Genomic DNA, 18,963 nt, shown 5'->3' on the forward strand with positions numbered 1-18,963 from the left:
ATGCCAAAATATTATACCTGGAATCAATCCTCAAGGAGATTTATACGACGGAAACAAGGAAAACCAGTTCCAGGATATACAGATGTATATTCCACCGATGCGATTGGCCGGATTTATTCAGTACATCCAAGCAATGATGAATGTTTTTATTTACGACTGCTATTAGTCAATGTACGTGGCCCAACATCATTCCAACAGTTACGAACTGTTGATGGTGAATTGTGTGGATCCTACAGAGAAGCCTGTCAACGTTTGCAATTGCTTGAAAATGACGCTCATTGGGATCAAACTCTCAATGATGCTGTAATATCATCACACACTCATCAAATACGAACATTGTTTTCTATAATCATATCTACATGCTTCCCATCAAACCCAATTGATTTGTGGATGAAGTACAAAGATTATATGTGTGATGATATTTTGTATCAAATACGGAATAGAATGGGAAATCCAAATATACAAATCAGTGAAGAAATTTACAATGAAGCATTGATTTCAATTGAGGACATGTGCTTGATAATGTCAAACAAACTATTAATTCAATTAGGCCTGACCGCGCCCAATCGTCCAATGCATGACGCTTTTAACCAAGAGTTGCATCGAGAAAGACTGTATGATCTCAACGCTTTGAAAGAATAAATTCAAACAAATCTTCCACTGTTAAATGAACAACAGAAGTATGTATTTGAAACTCTTATGAAAGTAACAAATGATGAAACTGGAGGGATTTATTTCTTAGATGCACCTGGTGGTACAGGAAAAACTTTTTTTATTTCATTAATATTAGCAACAATTCGCTCACAAAATAAAATTGCACTTGCACTCGCTTCGTCGGGAATCGCAGCAACTTTGCTTGAAGGTGGTCGAACAGCCCATTCAGCACTAAAATTGCCATTAAATATACAAAGCAATGAAACTCCAACCTGCAACGTTTCGAAGAACTCTGCAATGGCAAAGGTTTTGCCGCAATGTAAATTGATTGTTTGGGATGAATGCACGATGGCACATAAAAAATCTTTGGAGGCTTTAGACAGAACCTTAAAAGATCTACGTAGCAATAATAACCGATTTGGTGGTGCAATGATTTTATTAGCAGGAGATTTTCGTCAAACATTGCCAGTGATTCCACGATCAACGCCAGCTGATGAACTCAATGCATGTCTAAAGTCCTCCAATTTGTGGAAACATGTTAAAGTACTTCATTTAAGCAAGAATATGCGTGTCGAGTTGCAAAATGACCAATATGGAAACATATTTTCTAAACAACTCATTGACATTGGTAATGGCAAATTTCCTATAGACATGTTGACGGCTTGCTTTTACTATGACTATAAACAAGTCCCAGGGGCAATCATTAAGTGTTTGTGGTATTAATCTAGAAAACCCATGTTTCTCACATGGTCAATTGTATGTTGCCTGTTCCCGTGTTGGAAAACCATCAGATTTGTTTATCTATGCGCCAGGTAATCAAACAAAAAACATCGTATACCACAAAGCAATATAATGATAATAATAATAATAATAATTATGATTCACATGATTAACAATAAAGCGATTACTTACTTTTCAATCCTTATATATGTTTTATTTAATTATTTTTTATTCACAACGCCCTATCACCAGGGTGATGGTTCTGTTCAGGAGAATTTTTTAAAATACGTAGGCACAAAAACTGCCACATTACAAATCTTTTTGACAGGACGAAGTCTGTCGGGTCAGCTAGTTGTGTATAAAAAGAGTGGACGAATCAGTGCTTTCTTGCCAACATTTTGGCTCTTATTGCGAAAGAACCGAACTATAGTTTTATTTAAAATATTGTCCATCGTTAGTCGCTATTTTTCCCATCTTATTGGAAACATCCAGGCAAAGTCCTACTATCTACCAATAGACTTAATTTTACTTAATATTGTAAAATACTGTTTGAACTGAACTGAAACACATGGTTAGATGAAACACATCGATTTAAAAATGAGAGATCAAGATATCTGGTAAATATGTACCGTAAGTTTTTCAATTTAAGCTTTTCGATGTAGATTTCGGCAATGAAATGATTATATATACCCTCAATAGTATCGCAGTGTCATCAGCAAATGTAACGATAACAACAATTTTCATTTGTTGTATGTCATATGTATAAGGTAAGTAAAGAACAGGGCTCAAAGCACTGCCTTGGGGTACTTCTGTTTATTTCATTGTTGAATAAGCTTCTTCTTTTTCAATTCTAAACATCCTGGCTGAGTAGATTAGTAGTAATTTAAGAGTTCAACGTTCCGCTTCAATAACATTTAATGGAGTTTATATATGAGTCCCCTATGAGAAACTTTATTGAAAAGCACGCTTTTTATCTTAATAGGATTTTTTATATTAATAATATATGGTCCGTTCAACAAAACAGCGAACTCACATCATCTAAAATTATGACGTCAAAACGCCGCAATGTTTCCGTATCAACTCTGAGTTTCAGTTAATTTTGACTTTAACATGTACGAGTAATGAAACAAAGGTAATGTTATCAAATATACTTTAATCTAACAGAACAGTACATTTAACGCATATAATATAGCAGAGCTTAAAGTACAGTTAATTATACAGCCACAATAGTTTGTCGACTATAATTTTTTTATTTTTTTACATTGAACCCTTTTCCACACCACCACAACAAAAATGTTTGCTTGTTTACAACCTCAAATTATTAAAATTAACGTATTGAAGAATTTTGCAGACATTTGATAATCAGGCGAATATTATAGGCTGATTCGGTTATATCTCCATACAGTATATCTCTTCTTAACTAATTAAATACATCTTACATTAGATAGGTTTAGTACAATCTTAATTTACAAAATAATATTAACATGCATTAATAGACAATCAAGGCGAGTATGGGCTTAATACATTAGTATGCACTTACAGAAGTAGTATAAAATTAGAAAGAAAAACAGTGCTTGATTTCAAAACGATTGTATAATCTGGTGTAGGCAATATATCCTACACCATGATGACGTTAGTTCACTGTTACTTTGAATAAACTATATGATGTTCGACTCTACTTTCGAAAATAAATATAAATTGCTTGTGATTTTATATAAACGATATTGTAAATTTGGATAAGAGACAAATAATTCACGCCATTAAAGGGCTATTAATATCAACATTTCTTGGTTTTCTTATTAAAAGCTAGGGGGTTCTTACGTAAGGTTATAAATTGATTTCATACGATTTCTATTATCCATCTATTCAAGGTAGATTAAATGGACAATTATATTCAGTAAATTCCAACTTCATGAAAGCTCTCCTTGGATTTGTTTCCAAATTTGAGAAAATCAGTCCTTAAGCGGATATCCAAGACGACATGGAGAAGTTATGTGCCACATCAAGGCCAAATAAGATTGATCAATTTGATGAGCGGCCGTTAAACACCAGGACTGATCAATATATTATAAAGATCTCAATGGAATGATTATTGTCAAAACATTTTAAAAAGTAACTTCGCAAACAGTGTTTTAAAGTATAGATATATATCTACAATTCTCAACCTCAACCAATTTATATATTTCCATATACAGATGGGTGTAAAGGAGGAGTAAAATTTATTTATGTAACAAGTGAACAGCCCATAATTAAGCTGGGTCCGAATGTATAACTTCTGATATGTACTTTGCTCATTCGGCTTAATCCAGTCAAACTCTAGTTGGTCAAAAAGCAACTATCAAATATAACATCAATAAAGCATATTTATACACTATTAATGAATATGAACCTTTAGTTTATAAAATAAAATAATAATATAATATAAATATTATAAAGACATTGCTTATTATCTAGATTTAAATGTTAATTCAGAATAATTTGCAACATTCCACATGAAAATAAAATAATACTGTAATAAATAAACAAAAATAGTTAAGATATTTAATTATCTTTAAACATAATATTCTTTATTTGTATAGGCTTGTTTTATATAAATATACTCTCTTCTTTCTATTTTAACCACGTCAATTTTCGTGGTTTTAGCTGCCTGATTATTTATGTTGGTTGAGTATTTTCTTCTTTAAATAAACACGCGATTATAAACCTTACCAACATTAATCTCAAATACATAAATTTAACCTCAAACCCAAGTAAGGCAGTTTATAACTGACTATCAGCACAGGTATTTTAATAATAACATTTAATCCTTTAAATACAAAAGCTTAGCTCTAATTTACTTTTACATTAATATATTAACTTATGAATCATCATATAACACTTCAATTAAAAAAGGAACATACATACAAATCTATTTTAAAAACTTAAAAAGTATTACTTATTCTTTAACTTAATTAAATCGAAATATTTATGGCTCTGATATTTCTTACTATTATCTGTTTTAAAATATAATTATCCATTATGTGTCATTACAATCACTCTGTCTTCTTTTATGAATCTAACTAAATCTGACATTATCTTATTACTTTAGGTCAATTAGATTTTCCTTTAAAAATATAGTCTTGATATTTACTTATTAAAAAAAGGGTATGAGGAATAGAAAATATGCCTGTTGAGGAGAAATTAATACTGAATACCAAAAGATATATCAAATATTTTGTATTAAATTTTTGAAATTTTTTAGCAATATTTTGTATTCGTGATTATACGCAATATATTATTGAAAGATCTTACAAACGATTAAAAAGAAAGTTAAATTATTGGTTAAAATAAACACTATTTTGTATTCAAAATTTGTTTAACAACATATTGTTAAACCCTCACCAACATGATATATCTGTTGTGAAAATATGTTAAACCTTTCGCAAACTGCTTTTTATCGTGCTGAAGCTGTCCTAAAGATTAAGTTGTATAATACTTGCAGATTTTCTAGAAGGACCGATTGACCAGATAAGATCATCGTCGCTGGTAAAAAAAGATTAAAGATTGGCTTCGAGATGAAATACGATCGACCGTATTTTTTCCTAGTGTCAACCTAAGCTCTTTCTTCGACGCTTCAGTCTTTCTAGGGTTAAAACGTAATTCTCGGTAACTAAAGGGCGTATATCAAATAGGATAGGTACTTAAATAACATCTGTGCCCGTTTCAAACTTAGGTAAGTATTTTTTTACATATTTTCTCTTGCGCAATTACTCTTATCTTAATAAAGAAAAAAGCGAATAATATAGACAAAAAATATGTTATATTGGCTTTGCTAAATTCTTTAATTAACTTTATATGTTAAGTACGTATATAAATTACAATATCAGTTTCAAATATTAGGAGCTTTCTTGCATGTATTCTGAGCATTTTTTACCCTTTAAGAGGTATTTATTGAAAAAAACTGATCCATTAAATATTAATATTAAAATATTTTCCACAATATTCCATAACATTTTTCTATAATTCTGACAACATTGTGATACCGTATCCAAAGAACGATGTTGGTTTGACAACGATCCAATCATCGATCTGTTTTCACATCTTCTGATAATTTCAAAGGCAAGTATCATCCAAACCATGTTACATCGATCTGAATAAGTGGTAATCAACAGTAAATTGTCAAACACTTGAATATATCATAAATAACCACGTTAGTTTCTATTAATAGTCAGCACGTGCTCACTCAATTTTCCTATATACGTAATATGGCTCTCCTGACTTTGCAATTGCGATCATCGTAGTATATATGTATATATATATATATATATATATATATATATATATATATATATATATATATATATTTGTCATCACCAGTTACAAAACGCTTAAGAAAACTATTCATGCCGGCATGTACTAAAAATACGATGTTGAAACAGAACCATCGCATGTGAACGTCTAGAAAGAGTTAATCCTCACACGACATAATCACTTCGACTGCTGAGATGTCTGAATATTCTTTGAGAGATTTGAACTTAGTTTTCGGCCAATATGTCTTGCAATTAAGTACTTTCAAACAATTTTGAAACAAAACAAACTTCGGAACGTTCATTGTCAGTGAACAAAAATGGTTTTTTGTCGTTGAAACGAAATCCAGTTAGTATAATTGGTAAATGACGAAGCAACATTACATTATAAATTTCTAAAATCGTTTACTGAGTTTCAGTAGCAGATTTGTTTAAATCAATGATTAGTCTCTCTATATAAGTGTTGATTAATTTATTATTATTGTTAGTTGATTAGTTGATTGAACAATTAAATAAATACAAATCCTTTTATGCAAAAATATAAGGAGAAATTATAGTTCCGTACGACAAGTAATTATAAAATTATCAAGTTAACAATCATTGCCAAAAGTTAAGTTAATCATCAAAAATTTAAGTATTTCTTATTAAAAATTAATCTTTGTTAAAAGTGATAAAAATGAAGCTGAAAGCCAAAAGATATACAAAATTGGTTTTTCAAAGTTAATTATGACACATTTGAAATTTGAATAGGAATAATTAACGATAATATATTATAATAGACGAGTAGTTATGTGATTTAAGTTTTAGTTGGTTAACGTTTATTGTGATATCGTTCACAAAAATTAGCAAATATTGAGGAGCCATAAAATATTAAATTGTATATAAAATTATTGCTAATATAATAATTTGTATTTTATATAGATGTATGTCCAAAATCATAAAAATAAACATAATTAATTCAATTGCAAATAAACAACTAAAAAAATAAAACTTAAATTTATTTAGTGATTATTTAATATTAGTATTCTCTCTCCTGTGTAGATCAAGTAAACTACAACTACTACAAAGTAAAGTCTCGATTGAAATCCTTATATGTCAGGCTATATGTTTTTCAACATTCTCTATATGGTTCGCAAGCATGATCTCGATTTCTCAAACCTACTAAGATTGCAAAAATTGCAACTATTCCTAAATAAGATGTTAATGATCTCTCTGAATGTCCCACGGAATGTCAGAATGAAACAAATAACTAGAGAAAAGCTGGTGCCATTAAATTCTGAATTCATAAACTCATTTACCGAAAAGTTCATAAAAGGAACTTCCAGCATCAACAAAACGTTCCTACCACTCCTTAGTCATCCTACCACAGTCCCGACTCCAACCAGTAAAATGTCAGTGTTTTATTTTCTGTTCTATTATAACATAATTTAATACAGTTTGCTATTATTTCCATTATTAAATGAAATTTATATAATATTACAATTAAAACCAGAAAATCTTGTCTCATGTAAATCATAAACGGGGAAAAATGAATTACATCAATTTAGTCAATTAAAAATCAATTCAAAATCAATTTAAATCGAAATGTACTACTGGTTCATAATTTCAATTCACGTGAACTAAGACTAAAATTTAACAATGATTCCAAACACAAATTAATATTAGTTAGTAATTATTTGAAAGTTTCGACATTTATGGTCGACACTATAAGTTTTTTGCTTCAATAACATTGCAGAAAAATGTTTGATACTTTTAGTGGTGTGAACCTGACACATCTGTTAAAAAAACTTAAATTGAAACATATACGCGACGCGAAAGCTATCGAAAAAGCGAGTTGTGGAGATTTCGACAAATCCGATTTAACTAAAAGCCGTTTTCAAAAGCCAATTACGTCAGAAAAGTGCAGCGTTCTGTCATCTGTTACGTGTTAATGTGCCAATCGTGATGTCTCGACGCCCCAACAGATTTCCGATTCTTTTTTAAGATGAAAAGATCTTTTCAATTCGATTGATTTATCGAGTGAAGTTGATATACTAAATACGCCATTTGATCTAAATTTTAATACGAAAACAATTTACAATATTGAGACTAGATGATTCCGCATATTTCCATTGCTTTTTAGAAGTATAAGTATTACATATAACTATTTATCAAACTTTTCTTCTGAAATCTATTATACAACTTAGGGCAACTTCAGCACGATCAAATATAGTTTGCAAAAGAAGTGTTTAATTCAAACTAAGTGTTCCTTTAAAATAACGATAGAATATAGTAAACAATATTATTTTCAGCCGTTTCTAAAATCTTCCTATAATATATCACAAATTTACATTCCTAAAAAGTGTTGTAACATATAGTACTTGATATATCTTTTTGTGTTAAATATTATAATAGTACTGCCAAATAAAGCCCATTTTCTTTTCCCAACCATTCCACCCACATTTTTAAGGGAATTTTATCAGATGCGTTCACATTTAGTCAGATTCATCTGGACTCTTCTAAATCGTTGTTTGATCAAATTTGATCACACTTTCATCAAGAAATAGCAAAATAAAGTTCTAAAATTATATAATATATGCAAAATGAAAATATTAGTTTCTCTTAATTCGATATCGATCAACGACTAAGATAATCAGATCAAATCCAGCTAGACATTGAGAAATGTTATGGCAAATTCAGAGCACTATTCCTATTTGTATAAAAATCAAACAAATTCAATAGAAACAAACTACCACTACCAAATAAAATATTTGCCTTTCATATCATATCATATCATATATATCAAAAAAAAGAAATATATTGGCAACTGGGGTTTCAACGTTTAAATTAAAAAAGCTTTCAGTTCGACATAATGCTGAGTTAAATGCGTGCTAACGTATTACTAATTACCACTAAGAATATGCAACAGTATACCGAGACCTCTAGCTCTTGACTCCTTTATCGAGTTACGTCCAGAAATTATAAAACGCCATTGACACATCCTATGGGGTTTCAACCAAGCAGTGCAAAGCAGAATAACAAGACCAACAAATGATTTTTATGGTAGAATATAATCGGCAATTTATTGAATAAGTTTTACCTCCAAATGACTGATCAATGGCTGAAAATATTAACTGTTTCATTTAATTTATTTCCAGTACTTCACAAATAGCATTTTCATAAAAAAAAACAAAATAAATTCACCCTAATAGTAATTCAAAATATATAATGGTAACAAGAATATATTGTATAAAATAATAGTAAATCATATATGTAAGTTTTTCTTGGGTAATCATCAATACTGATTTTAATATTAACAATTATTAAATGGACTTCAACCTACACAGATGAATGTTATACAAGAAGTACAGTTTTAAGAAACAAATAAGATAAGAAGTTAAGACATAATAACATAGTAGTAAATATAATTAGTTAAATTATATTACAAGAAAATCAGTCAAAGTATAGGAATATAAATTTACTGCTTAAAGAACAAAATCTATAAAAATAGAGATATATAGATATTTTTTAATTACAGTTATTAATCTAATTATATTAGAAGAATAAAGAATTATTATTTATTACATTATTTTAATTATTAATATTTACATTATCAAAGATTTACTTTCATGAAGTTATTCCTTCCTTCATTTGCCTGATGTATGAAACTTACCAAAGCAATAAATATAAAAATATTACATTTATTTTCTCGAGAACGTAAAAACTTATATTACTTATAAATATGTTAAATAATATACTAAAACATAAAATCAAATTCTAGCGTCACAAATTATTTTCGTGTTCAGATCCAAAAAATCCTTTTAACTTCATTAAAACAAAAATAAAATCTATATTGTGTACTAAAATATACAACACAATCACATTTGCACCATTTGCAACAGAAAGACATTTTAAAAAATATAATCAATTACAAATACTTCGTCACATTTTTTATGTGTATAATATGTGTCTATGATGTTTATTTCACTAATGGCATTAACTTAAATAATCTAAAAATGTTAGTTTCTTAATTAGTTTAACTAATTAGTTAGGTAAAATAATATTAACCTGTATAAAAAGTTAACCAAAATAAAAGCTTTTTGCCCTCGGGATTGATTGCGAAATCAGAATAACAAAGATAATAAATTATTATTTCAGAATTTTCCAATAAATTAATTTTAATAGGGTTGGCCGGATAAAAAACCAAACAAAAATCAAAATTGTATCTAAATAATTATTTGTCCGATATTATATCTTACTTAAACCTTCCCATACATTCTAATATTTTACCTAAACATTAGTCCACATAATTATAAACTAGTAGGTTGGAAAAAACTAGTTAATATATCTATAACGATTTGAAATTATAAATACATCCCCTTAAAAATGATGACAGTGAATCTTTATGATGTTAACCAAAAAAACTTGTATGAAAATCGAAAGCAACTGTTTCAATAGAACCGAACTGAAAAAAAACGGAGAAACGTCTTCAAAAACCGGATCCTGTATTTATTTTTCGAAAACTAAAAGTGAAATATTAAACCGAAAAACTGAATATTCCCTCTCAATCGCCAGGTGACCGCAAAAAATGCGGAAGCTCCACGTCACCCCACCCGCAAGCCCGAACAACACAAATTCTTACCCAAAATAGATGGAAACGCGGTATATATGTATATATATATAAAAAAGATACCATAAGGACCCGAACATGTGCAATCCATCAATAATGCGTCCAAGAAATCGAAAAAGGCCCATATTTGCACAAATCGTTCAGGTCAACGTACCTCTACCCATCTTTCCAAAAAGGAAAAAAACACATAATTTGATATCGGCATCTTTGTTCCTTTCTCTGACAATGGTCCTGATTTCACGCGAGTGGATACGATACTTTTTCGAAATTCGAATCATTATGCGATGCAAAAAGCTCACTGGAGAAGTGGCCATTGTTGGTTCACCCACTACTACTTCAAACAACCGAAAGTGAAAAATGATTCCATTCTCTAATTTGGGTCTTCTAGGAATAACCTTCGTCGATATTAGTCGGTTTCTTATTTCATATTAGATAATTTTGTAAATTAATTACAAAAAGAACACTTTTTGAATCATTTTAATACTAATAATTTTTTTTAATATAAACGGTTTGTCCACTTTGTAGAGTTATTGTACAACTAAACCTACCTATTTTATTTTCATTTTGCATGTTGCTATGAATGCACATGTTAGGTACTCAATACATAAAGATACTCAAATGGATTTACATAATATTTCGAATTGGAATCACTAAATTAAATCAGTAAGGATTATTAGATAGTAACTGAAAGGTAATTAATGGATGCTGGAAGATCATTTTTCTGAACTTCTTGGTAATAATGTTTCTAAAATTAGAGACTGATATAACTGTGGTTTCTCAATTCCTGACGTCTCATTGGTTAAGCATAATTATACTTACACCTTATTTTGAAAACCCGAATTATTTTTTATTTACGTTAATTTAAAGAAAAACAATATTTAAAGTTATAGAAATACATACTGTAATGCAATACACAAACAGACTTTTTTGTTTTCCCTAAAATAATAAACAGTTCTCTAGATAGACAATAACCCTCAGTAGATGGATTTAATTTGGCCATATTAAGCGGTGATAAATATGAAGTCGAAATATGCAGCTTTCTGTAAAAACAGTTTTTTTAATCTATGTTTGAACGTATGAAAACGCCTTTAAAGAGAAGTATCGCTTTTCAGTAATCACGTTAGACAAAAAACAGGTCGAGCTCAAAATCAAAGAGCTGTACAGTTTGGTTGGAAGATACTCCGAATTTGACCTAAAATCGAAGAAAATTGGTTTATCAGTCTATTATAAAGTTGTACTAAAACATTAAATCAAGTACTAATCCAAAGAGGCCAAACAAATTTCGTCTTAAAACACAAGGTAATGTCTTAAAACATGTGATTTAGTAACCTTATTGGTTACTAAATCACAACCACATAGAAACAACACAATTATTGAACCCTACATAGGAACTCAGAGATTGAAGCGCGCCAAACGAAATGAAGTCATATGGTGTATAAGTGTTTAATCTTATCTTTAGTTTAAATAGATTAAAATAATTTTAATTTGAGAAAAACTTTCGTAATAAACTTACATAAAAGTCATGTATATTAATCCAAGTACAACAGAACAATAGTAATAATAATATTAGTAGTAATAATAATAGTAGTAATATTAAAATTATACTAAACATCTCTAATGTACGATGTAATAACAAATCTGTAAAATAATTTATATTTTCTCCAACCATTTATATCAGATTTTACACTTTTTAGATTTTAGTAGATAATGTAAAAAAGTAATATTAAAATCATACTATGATAGTATTTTCAGTAGAAAACGCAATAATATCACAGCAAGCAAGGAGCCCGCGTGTCTCTTTACATTTTTTTTCTTGATTTAACTCTTTTGCATATTCTTGACTGACATCACTGATTCTGATCTCTTTATGATTTAGATCATAAAGAAATTAATAACAATGACTTTTATGTCTTAAAACTTCATTCTTCAGATAATTCTGTTTCAAGACATAACAGGTTCTATTTATTAGCTGATGAATAAGAGCAAACAATAATATCGGAAACTGCAAGCCTATGAAGTGGTCACAATGGTCAAGATTGCTTGAAATAAATAAAAACTACTTAAAATTACTACCTTTTCAAAAAACACATTGTTCACAACTTTCAGCAGAATTTTCATCACACCAGTTTACTGAGTGAAAGTTCTTGTTATATTAATATCTTGTCCAGTATAAGGTAATGTCAAAAGCACTATTCAGCAATTCAGCGATAAACGCTTCCATACTGCAACTATATGGTGGTTGAAAAAGTTCCCAGTTTTCCAAAAACAACTACAAGGCTATGACAGTTTGCACACTAGTCCGAATAAAAAACGCTGAAAGATTGCTGGACGCCATAAAAACGAATCGGTATTGTTTCTGGTATTGGTTTTTTGTATAAAATAAATCGGTAAATTTTACATTGCAAGAAAGAACAAGGCTCGCAAATAAACTATCTTAGAAGAATTAAGTGAATGAAATGCATGTTTATTGATTATTATAAAAAACTGTTATATTTTAGTTTAGTTTATCCTTTTTACTAACGAGAGTTTATCTAGACTAGATTTAACATACAGCTTAACGTGGGCTCAGAACCACGGTCCTCGACATTAAGAATACCGATATTCTGAATAGTGACCAACTTGGAGACCATTCCAGGACACATCCGGTCTTACGTCACCATAAGATATTTAATATGAGCTAACAACACTACAGCTAACTAGAACTTTACTTTTGTAAAACTGAAGAACTCTATCGTAATTACTATTAACACCCATTAAATATATCGCTTTGTATGCGTTAGACGTTACGCGTTTTTATGCGTTTTGTATAGTAAATTTTGTTTTATAGTACTGTTTAATAAATCGGTAAAGCATAAAATAAAATAATGCATCAAACATCTTATTCTTATTAAATACTTATCTTATTAAATGGCTATTAGATAAACGAGATAAAAAAGTTAATTATTTATTTAATTTAATTATTTTTATTATTAATTTCATTAAATATATATATATATATATATATATATATTTATATTTATTTATTTATTTATATTAAGTATATTAAGTATGTAGTCTCTAAAAGGGAAGATATATTCAAGAGCACTATTGTTCTTTGATTTAATGTATTGGCCTAAGAATCCATTTCCCTAATAGTCTCAATTCCCACGTAATTGTAGCTCAGAACAACAATAAATGCGTTTCCATATTCACCATCACATCCTCCGTCTTCGTCTCTCGTCAGAAGACCACAACGATTAACGAGGACGGATGCATACGAGTTCAATTTACCTGCTTCAACCAAGAAACGAAATATTATGGTAGGAGAATGGCCATGTATGCGTACCTGAAAGAAGGGGATAGATTTGCAAGTCTAACCTTTTTCGGTGATCTACGGATATCTATTCAAAAACACTTTTGTGTTCGGGTTACACAATTATTCTTCTATTCATCTGTTTAATCCAGGGTTATATAAAATTGGACCGTTGGAAATTGACTAGCTGAGCGAGATATTTTTCTTTTTTCGACGATTGAACATTTCGGGTATAAAATTTTTAGGTATGCACGTGTGGGATGACTAAAGCTTATACTGTAGATATGTACTCGGTAATAAAGTAAAATATATTCCATAGCAAGAATATATTTTTTTAGTTTTTTAATATTTAATTACTTTTTTACAGAATTAAAATTTGTATAAAATAATTTTAAGTATTAACATATTGAAACTAATCATCTATATAATTAGGATATGGAAATTAATTAATTAATATATGGAAATTATTGCTTCAATATTGTTCTAAATATTATACTAGTCAACAAAGATTTATTTCCCTTGTTATAAATGTTTTTTATATAATAATCCTACGGCCACAGTCCAAAACTATGAACAGTTTTCAATTAATGTATTTAGAAATTGAAAGAGAGGATAATTTAAATTTTTTTTAAAGATCAGTAATAATCCTCCATTAAGTGACAGTCCCATCTACCTGATGACTCCCTTCTACCCCCTTTTGATCCTAACGGAAGCTCTTTTTCCATTCTTCGCTATAATTTCCCATATTACCAGGAAATTTATTCTATGGAGAAATTTTAACTTTAGTATTAAATTTACTCCTAAAGTTGTCTGTTTTGTGAAGTTCCACATTTTCACTTTTCCGTGCCTAGCTGGCAAATGTTTTAAAAGTATTTTCCTTCCTTGGGCAACTTGATGAACTATTTTATCATACCTAATTTAATATATGGTGGTGACTTTTCTCTTCTTAACAATGGCTTTACCAAAAATTTAGTTTAATCTCAAGGGCCATACATCTGGTTCCAATAAAATTGCTTCGCTCTAATATTCCACGGACAAATAAAGTAAAGGTCATTTAGTTAATACATTTGCAGACATAATTAAAAGTTACCATTCAAACCATTTATCAACTTAAAGCAACTTAAACCCACCACATAAATTAATTTTAATTCGCTTTGTTAGAACCTATTTGAGATGTTAATGTTTTTAGATGTTTATTGATAGAAAAATTATTTCTATTTTAATTATAGTTTAAATATTTCCTGATGTATAGCCAATAATGGAGGATTGCGAACGTCAATAAAACCCTGGAGTCGACCAAGTCATAACAGAAATGATCAAGGTAGGTGGAGTGATCTAGGGTCAATTGTTTCAGGTGCTGCTCACACAAATTTGTGAGCGAATAGAGTACCGTCAACTTGGAAGAAAGCGATTATTGTTCTTATACTAAGAAAATGTGATAGTAAACACTGTAGAAGTTATTGTGGTATAGGTGGTGTTAATTGTCGGGAAGAAGTTTATGAAGATCATACAAAAGAGCTTACGAGGAGACAAGTAGAGAAAAGCAGACGTGATTTAGACCCAATCGCGGTTGTGTAAATAAGATTATATGCCATTATACGTATGAATGAGGAACGTATTAGATGTTTAAAATGCGGGATTGGCGTTTTTATTCATATTCGCTCTGCTCTCGACTGCGTACATCGGCCCTCACTATGGGCAACTTTAGAAGCTGAACATATTCCTGTAAAAATTATTAAATTGGTTTCAAAACAGAGCCGGTGTTCGTCAAGAAGATATCGCTTCTCTACTGTTTTTCAAAATAATAGTACATGATAGCCCTATATTCGCTGATAGAGATGGTGGGACTGAAGTCGCTAAAGTAGTGACCCAAACCGACCAATCTGCCGCAACTCTTGCTTCTATAATTTGATTTATGTGGAATAGGAATCTCTTTTGAACACTTATTTTTCCGAGACATAGACACTGTTACAATCTGATCTCCGTAAGCTTAGCTCTCGGAGACTGTGTGAGAAATTAAGTAATTCATTTAAGATCCAAACAATCACATTTCAAAATTGAGGAACAAGTTCAGAGACGCAGGTTATAATGGTTTGTCCATCGATGTTTTCTATGGAGAACGCAGCGAACAGCTCCGAAAATAAAATGAATCCAGATAATCAAAACGGTCTTAAAAATAGGAGACTAAGGTTTTCCTACATCAAAACAGCTGGGCTAATCTCCAACTGAGACTTTTTGAAGAATATTTGAAGTGCCATGTTGGATGAGAACGTATATTTTCTAGAATGGTTTCCAAAATGTTTACTCAGCAGTCGATAGACTTAATGTTCATGAAGATCATGGTGCGAAGCCTATTTGGTCAAAAGAGAACCTTAAATATAATAGATAAATTTAATATTCTTTTAAAATGTATTGGATTAATTGATCCGGTAACATGGGAAAAAGCGGATTCGTAACAAGCAATTGTAAAAAATATCAATGAGTTGTGTTGAGTTAATAAATAGTTTTACGATTTATTTATATTGTTTCTGCATTTCATACGGGTTGGATAAAACGATCGCCATATATCATTTGGATTTGTCACCGACACTAATATGAAATAATAAAGTTTATGAACTCTAGTTTGCATCACAAAAAAAACTGTTATTTAATATCAATTGGTTCAACTTTGGTTCATGTAGGCTAACGCGATCCGAACAAAAGAACTTCAATTATTTCCAGCAATAGAAGAAATAACGCAACAATACTCTCTCGGTTTATTGTTCCCCATATCGTTGACCATTATGTGCATATGGTCTTTTTTCAGACGATTCCGTGTGGGTCCATTATAATATTCGTAAAATATTCGAAATTGCCTTTGATTCGTCCTTGCTCCGCCATCCTTTTTTATCAACCACCATGTTTGTTCCTTCCCTCTTTACATAAGCCGGCGTCCCCTTTGATCGCGTTCCCTTCCAACTTATTGCAAAAGCATCGGTTAATTTTTGTAACAAAAAAAAACTGGTAATAGAGCGAAAGCATCACGGCGACGCCGTAAGGGTCAATCCCCGTGGACATGGGGTTGTTTCCTTTTTCCCCCTTCGCATAGTGACCAATGGTGTGCGAGTTGCAGCGGGGTGGTTTCACTGTCGTGGATCCGATAGTCGATAGTCCTCTTGATTAATGAGGCTTTTTTTCCGTCGTCGAATATCAATATTTGCGATCGCTGGAATTGTTGGTCAGTCGAAAGTTTTTCGACGTTGATTCCGCGACTATTTATCACTGCGGCTTAAATAACACATTTTCTAAGGCTATCATCACTGTCCTTTACTTATCAAACGGTAATCCCAATGATACGTAATGGTCGAGGAATAAATCCTTTCAGCCTAAATACATGTTTTATTTCGACAGACATTACTATCAAACGGCAATCCAATGGTCAACATAGATAACAACAAATCTAATTTTGTTGCTTTTATCAAATCTCATTCCAAAGTATGGTTTTATAACAAATATTAAATCTTAAGCTAACAATTAAAACAGTGAATTATTTAGAGATAAAAAAATTCGTCAATTTACTAACTAGAGTTTATCCAGACTAGACCTCCGCTTAACATGAATTTCTATGGAATGTCTTTGAACATAAATTTGTCGAATGACAAGCAATATTTGAACTCGTAACTATCACAACAATAGAATTGTACCGTCATCTTCACCGCTGGACTACCAATAGTATCATAATATCATAAATGTCCCAAATACTGATCAATTAAAACCATAAAAATTAAATTAATTAGTTACATATTTTCTAAGGCTATCATCACTGTTCTTTACTTATCAAACGATAATCGCAATGACACGCAATGGTCGAGGAATAAATCCTAAATACATGTTTCATTTCGAAGGACATTGTACTATTGAGAAGACTATTGTACGATAGTCCTTACATTACTATATTACGGTCAACATAGATAAGAGCTAATCTAAGTTTATTTCTCCTGTCAAATCTCATTTCAAAGTATAATAATTATATTTATAAGCTATATATTTTTTTAAATTTAATTTCAACGCATATGTTTTAAATATAGACATTTTGTTGTTATTGTTTCTTCACTACTGGACTGTCAATAGAGTTAGAAATGTCCCAAATAAAGACCAATTAAAATAATAAAAATTAATAAGTTACATATTTTCTAAGGCTATCATCACTGTTCTTTACTTATCAAACGGTAATCGCAATGACACGTAATGGTCGAAGAATAAATCATTTCAATCTAAATACGCGATTTATTTCGACAGCATTTGAGAGAAAAAGAGAATTTGAATAAAGCCATTTTGCTGTTATTGTGCATTATATATATGTGCATATATATGTGCATATTTTACATTATTTTTCAGAATCCTTTCTATACCAATTACTCTTTAACTAAGTTGGACCTACTGCTTAACATAAATTTCGATGCACCGTTTCAGAAATTAAATTACCGACCAGCTAATAACCAAATTAGACAACATCCGGTCTTTCCTAGCCTCATCTTATGTTATACTTTTGCCATATACTATCACAAACATAACTTAACTTATTGACTTAGTAAAATACAGATAAAACTTGCCAATGTACGATGATTTAAGCAATATTGGAGCTCGTGACTGTCACAATAATAGAACTGTCACATCATCTTGACCACTATATTATTAAAACAACGACGTCTTTCTTAAAACTTTCTCAAAACACAACAATAAAATAGTAAAGATTTAATGGTATTTGCTTAGATATTATCATATCAGAAATTGATAATATACAAACAAAACCAATAAAAAAGAACATCCGCAGCCTAAAACATAAAATTCCTATTGATATACTTAGTATTCGTTCTTGTATAGTGTTATTCATTGTATCGATGTTTTCATACTTTCATGAAGTCCCCATGCACTATCCATTTTATTTATACAAAGCAGTATTATATTATATTTATATTTAATGAAACGAAAGTAAGCATGTTCCTTGTTACAGAGCTAAATTGAAAATACATCAATTTAACATTTTTTTTTTAATTGCCATGGACATATACATGAATTGACTATTTCCTCTTATGTGATTAATTATAGTTTGCATTTTCTTGCTGATCAGATGTTACAGTAGTTATAATTATTTTAAGAAATGCCGTAACACATAATACGATGTTTAATAAGATTCTTATTCGATATAGAATAAACAGGATATAATATGTGTTAATAATATCTTGATTGAAACTTTTGTTTCAAGAATTCGCTATAATATGAAATAAATAAAAAAATTAAAATAAAATAAAAAAATCCATCTCCATGATTCTAAATCAAAATAATAAATGGTGATTACTTCGTATTACTTCGCCGCCAAAAAGATTGCCTAAGATATCACTAAAAATTAAAATTATTCTTGG

At 30.0% G+C, this 18,963-nt stretch overlaps 1 protein-coding gene across 2 annotated transcripts in view; it reads right to left on the bottom strand.

Moving 5' to 3' along the window:
• The window catches only part of Kr (Kruppel), a 114,784-nt gene extending 96,497 nt beyond the window's left edge, over positions 1-18,287 (bottom strand). For both annotated transcript variants that reach the window (XM_076394370.1, XM_076394371.1), the window contains exon 1: positions 18,154-18,287. The gene's annotated coding sequence lies outside the window, so the exon portion shown is untranslated. The remainder of the gene's footprint in view (positions 1-18,153) is intronic.
• Positions 18,288-18,963: the final 676 nt, after the last annotated feature.

This window comes from Rhynchophorus ferrugineus, unplaced genomic scaffold (assembly GCF_030347505.1).
Source record: "Rhynchophorus ferrugineus isolate W39M unplaced genomic scaffold, kcgeb_rfMv2 rfM2, whole genome shotgun sequence".
In the NCBI taxonomy this organism is placed as follows: domain Eukaryota; kingdom Metazoa; phylum Arthropoda; class Insecta; order Coleoptera; family Curculionidae; genus Rhynchophorus; species Rhynchophorus ferrugineus.